This window comes from Macrosteles quadrilineatus, unplaced genomic scaffold (assembly GCF_028750875.1).
Source record: "Macrosteles quadrilineatus isolate MER2022 unplaced genomic scaffold, UCM_ALF_1.0 Scaffold_1__1_contigs__length_201487025, whole genome shotgun sequence".
NCBI classification, from domain to species: Eukaryota; Metazoa; Arthropoda; class Insecta; order Hemiptera; family Cicadellidae; genus Macrosteles; species Macrosteles quadrilineatus.
Window position 1 is genome coordinate 44,114,053 of NW_026542594.1, and position 6,000 is coordinate 44,120,052.

Genomic DNA, 6,000 nt, shown 5'->3' on the forward strand with positions numbered 1-6,000 from the left:
TTCTCTAAATTTTTTCTGTAAACTATCGTCACCATTCTTATATTTTAAAGTAGCCATTAAATTTGGGTAGTTATTTAGTATAAAAATCGCCTAATGATTATATTATTGCGTGTCATTTTTATTTACATTATTATACAATTCTGCCAGTTTAGTGTCACGATTTTATTGTACGTAACGTTGTTCTTTTTATTAATAACATCAACAAAATTGTTACTAAACAGTATGTAACTTGATACATAATTAAAATTGATGTAGTCTTCAAAGTGATACATCTATACGATTTTAAGCTACTCAATCTTTCGAATTTTTCAATTTCAATGATCAAACCTTATTGCAAGTTGGTTATAGCAACTGATTTTCATCACCTATTTTAAAACGTTTTTATTAGGTCGCTTTCTTGTCCGGTACAAATTTTACAATAAATTTTATACTAACTTTCCGATGAGCTAGAGACTTGAAACTTGAAACATAGCTCACAAATGGATGACAATGCAAAATTATGAATTTAATTTTCATATTCCCCTTGGGCTACGCCCCATGGGCTTGTTTTTATTAGCTCGCTTTCCTACAAATTTTGATATCAATTTTAATCGAAGTTCCCGATGAGTTAGAGACTTGAAATTTGAAACATAGCTCACAAATGGATGACAATGCAATATTATATCATTTAATTTTCATAATTCCCATGGGCTACGTACCATGGGCTTCCCAATTTTCATGGTTTACATTTTGAAAGAATGTAAATATATCAATTAATTGAAGTCAGCTGTAAATACTCAAATTTGATAGTTTGAAGAGCAGAGGTTAAGAGGTACAGGTTATGCTCCCAAGAGATTCTTTATACGAACAAACATTTCAAAATAAAGATAAACAATCTGATTGCAGATATAAAGGTGTTTGTTAATAATGTCAATTGTTATTTATTTAGTATTCTATAAAGTAAACAATAAATTAAATAGATTGATATATATATAGTTAGTAGGTAGGCCATACATTCAATCGAATACATAAAAAGTAGAAAATAATTGATAAATAAAAACACTTTTTTAAAACAAAACATTTTTAAACGCACTAAAAAGTAGAAAATAATTTATAAATATGTGGAGAGTATAAATACTTGTAAGATTTAAAACTAAAAACGTGGGGTGCATGCAATTGATAATAATACATTATTTCAATAGGTGAAGGTAATTTTATATTATCTATTGCATGCACCCCACGTTTTTCGTTTTAAATCTTACAAGTAAAAATATCCGTTATTTATGGACCACGCTTTATACTGGAAAATATTTTCATAGTTCAATAACGACCATTTCTAGACGGAGAAGTAACGACTAACTAAACGCCTAAACAAGCAATTTTCCTCAATTGTCGTGCGATTCTCACTTGATTACTACAATTACATCAGCAACCTTGAGACAAATTCTTGTAAAAATGCATCCTACATAAAAACACTTGATATCAAACTGGTTTATAGAATCTCAATTGTAAAAGATCGAATTAGAGAAGTGAAGCATGATTAGAAATTAACTCGACCGTGGTTGGTTCTCATACGGTATACCGTACCTTTATTATTCACTTTACTTTTTTATGTCCTATAAGAGAAATTGCAAGTTTCAGTTATATTAATGAATTTCAAGTAGGTATAGGCATTACTGTATTTCTAATAATGTATAATTTTCGGAATACAGTATATATAGAATTAAACCCTACACGTTAATATAGGAAACATCATTTTGATTTTGCAAATTACATTATCTAAATCGAATCAACATTAAGAAAACATACGGGATTTAGCAGCGAATTTGGAATTTAAAGGGTTTGCTTCTTAATGTAATTTGAAGTGTCCGATTTAACTGTTATCGAGATCGACTTTAATTCAGAAAATAATCATTGTTCAACTCCATATACTTATAATAGATTTACATCGCATACTTGATCAAGACAATAAACCAACACTGCTATTGTTTTACAGGTTCTATCTAATCTGAGTTGTATTCCATAGCCACAAAAACGGGCTTAGACAATTTTAATTCGAGTTAACAACAGATTTTTTCGTTGTAGATTGGAACGTCTGTACCCCGTCGTTATCACAGGGTGTATAATCATTAACTAAATTCTTAACGGAAATCTGGATACGTGTTTGAACAATCAAAACCCACAAAAATCAAAATCCGTCAGGACCGAAAAGATATAGGCTATTCTTAGGAAATATGTCAACTAATTTCTACATCAAGTCATTTGTAGTAAAACCTTTTCACTTATTATTTCGTGGTGTTGTGAAATGGTTCGATTGTTCGATAGTAGTGTACTCCACCGAGCTACTGAAGATACGCATTTTTATGTTCTAAACAACAAGAGTTTCACTCTTTTTGATGGACAAATAAAGAGAAATTAAAGTTCAAAGTCAGAATTGAAGTGCTTTGTGGACCAGTAAAACTAAACAATAGCACCAACGTTAACTCATATTTTACATTTAAAACGAGTAATATTCGTAAAATAATTTGGACGTTAAAAACTTGACTTACCAACAACAGCCAAACCACATTATCTGCAACATTTAAACTTACCAATATCACTTCGTCCATGTACTGACGAAAGACAAAAATTTTTAGTTTTAATAAAAAAAACCGTGATAACAGTTTTAAACAAAATGCTATTAGACTCACGAAGCTTAATGCTAAGACGCCTTGAGTTTTCAAGATTCGGGGAAGCCTTAAAGCTGACATCTTATTAGTCTTGATTACATCATAGCATTACATCAACGTTTTATCTGATAATCTTGGAGTCATGATCAAAACCCTATGAAAATATCTCATAGCAAAGAATTTATTTAGATGACTTAATTGTCTGTATAGAAGTGTTGTCGTGTCAACATGATCTGGCTAGAAGGAACTGCAATCTATCTTTAGCGTAAAGGTATGTAGTGTTGTTAATCATTCGATGTTTGGATTAGGAATATTCATATGCTACGATTAATTTCAATGTAGTACTGCAAAATTATTACTGTATTTATAGCAGTAAAATAGAGTAATATCATCAATTATTATTCTATAAAGCAAGAAATTATAAATAAACAATTAGGTATTTATAGTTTATACAACGGGTGCACATCTATATTATCTATATTATACAGGGTGTTTGGTAGTCAGTGTTAAATATTTTAAGGCATTATTATGCACGCAAATTGAGATAAAAATACGCAACTTGGATAGTTATATCTCACTCCTACTTCCAGCAACAGCCATTTTTCCAAATTTCTTGACATTGCCTAATAAAATCTCTTATTTCTCAACTTTTAGCCTACATAATGATATTTTTAATTGCATTTTTAGAATCTTCATTAATTTTCTTTATCAGAACACATATAATATGGTACAGCTTAACCCATTCAAAAGTTTGTAAATTCAAATTAAATAACAAATGATTAAAAATCGTTAAAAAGGGCGCTACAACTCCCTTAAGAATTTTTTTTTCAAGTTGTGTTAAAAAATGTCAAATAATATAAAAAACATCTCCACATTTTAAGCTTTAAAATTATATGTAATATGTGACATGCAATGTCAGCCTAAGGGGATAAATATATTGCGTTAAACATAAAATAAATTTTTTTTTTTATTAACTGCACTCATTAACAAGAACCCATTTAGTGAAAGTTGTGTGCAAAAGGTATCTGTAATTAAGTTTACCCCAAGTAAACTTGTAATATAATATAATTTCAAAATTGCGGCCGTTTGAATTTTTCCAACTGAAATAACTCAAAAACGGCTAATTCTATGAAACAATGTCTAAGATACTTTTTTCATTTTTAATTTCCTATCAAACGATACCAAGATCAAAAAGATCGGACAAAACATAACTGAAATATAACGTTGTTTGTGTAAAAATAAGTCAAAGTTTGTCGGGGAACCCTTTTTTTTGCCTTATTTTTACACAAACAACCTTATATTTTAGTTATCTTTTGTCTTTTGAAATTAAAAATGCTAAAAAAAGTATACTTGACATTTTTTTATTGTATTAGCCGGTTTTGAGTTATTTAAGCTAGAAAAACTCAAACGGCCGCAATTTTGAAATTTACAATCGGAACAACTTTATTATTTATTTCTATTATAGGTTTTGTGTACCTATGTTAAGATGTTTACCAAATTTCACAATCATCGAATAAAAAACTTCACAGATAAAAATATTTTTGTATAAAAAACAAAATGGCGGATATCTGGGTAAATATGCATTTTCCGACATACCTTCCCATTAACTTTTTTCTTCCTTTTAGTATGGGGATTCATTTCCCAAAGTCCTGAAACGTTTTTTATGGACACCCTGTATATAATACGCTAATGCGAGACTACATATAGTATTGCATATTAAATGTTCTGGAGATATACGAACTTATCACAAGTGAGCATCATGAGAAAATGTAGTGATTGCACGTTGCATTGCCTACCCTACATATAGTATTGCATATTACATGTTCTGGATATATACGAACTTATCACAAGTGAGCATCATGAGAACATGTAGTGATTGGACGTTGCATTGCCTGCCCTACATATAGTATTGCATATTACATGTTCTGGATATATACGAACTTATCACAAGTGAGCATCATGAGAACATGTAGTGATTGGACGTTGCATTGCCTGCCCTACATATAGTATTGCATATTACATGTTCTGGATATATACGAACTTATCACAAGTGAGCATCATGAGAACATGTAGTGATTGCACGTTGCATTACCTACCCTACATATAGTATTGCATATTACATGTTCTGGATATATACGAACTTATCACAAGTGAGCATCATGAGAACATGTAGTGATTGCACGTTGCATTGCCTACCCTACATATGGTATTGCATATTACATGTTCTGGAGATATACGAAATTATCCCCAGTTAATCCGTCAAGGGTTGATTCTTATGGTGATCAAAAAAATTGCAAGTTAAAGGTACTTAAGGTATAAATTTTCAAATCTAAACCTTTTAATGATAACCTTTATAATTAAACGAGCTTACATAGATTTTGGAAGTGTCGATTAGAAAAAAAGATCACTTTTTGTCTCATTTCGGTTTGGTTTAACAGAAACATATTAATAAGTAGTATCATTAATATGCAACATTGTCTTCAGACTATCAAGCATTTTAGACCATAAAATATTTTTAACTCGATAGTGTGTAAAACTACTAGTTTTTATACGAATAATAATAAAATACAGTTATTTGTTCTAATAAGAGTTGAAGGGCAAATAAACAAAACGTAATGTATTGGGATCACTGGGATGTATTTCTCACATTAGTTTGCAGTTCGGTGATAATTGAATGGTACACAAAATGATACTAGAGACTAGTGGTTGTAGTTCTCACCTCAGAGTATGACTGGGGTGGCATCTCTCTCCGTGGACGAAGTCGCCACCTCAGTGGTCCAGGAGATACTGATCTCTCACCCACCGCCCACCGCACCCCTCAGTGCTGCCAACACCCCTTCCCTCCAGCACTAAATTCCCTTCTGGATGTTTTATAAAGACTACGTAGGATGATAATTTTAAAATGCTGAGTGATAGCCCTGGAAGGAAATACATTGTAATATTTAACAATTTTAACGTTAATTAACTACTGCTACTTTTCTCTTGTAAAAATGCTATTAACTATTTGCAAAAACTGTAAAGGCTATGCTAGGTTAGGCTAGAACCAAGACAAAACTAATCTACATACTGTATATAATAATCCAGTTTAAAAATATTTGTAAATAAATTCTTTTTCATCGCAAATTAAATTCTCTAAAGAAATACAAAATTCACAAATCAACTGTCTAGACATAACAATTTCGAAAGAAAGCCACTTGCATAAGTTTAAAATATACCGAAAATCAACTATAACAGACATAATCATACCATCAAATTCAAACCACCCGTGGCAGCACAAGTTGTCAACTTTTCATTCAATGACACATGGATTAGTAAATATACCAATGGCAAGCAAAGATTTTGAAAAAGAGAA

At 30.8% G+C, this 6,000-nt stretch overlaps 1 protein-coding gene across 1 annotated transcript in view; it reads right to left on the reverse strand.

Annotated features, from left to right (window-relative positions):
* LOC128982858 (carboxypeptidase M) overlaps positions 1–5,417 on the reverse strand; it is a 182,809-nt gene extending 177,392 nt beyond the window's left edge. Inside the window, exon 1 of the mRNA XM_054401898.1 lies at positions 5,368–5,417. The gene's annotated coding sequence lies outside the window, so the exon portion shown is untranslated. The remainder of the gene's footprint in view (positions 1–5,367) is intronic.
* Between the last annotated feature and the right edge of the window lie 583 nt (positions 5,418–6,000).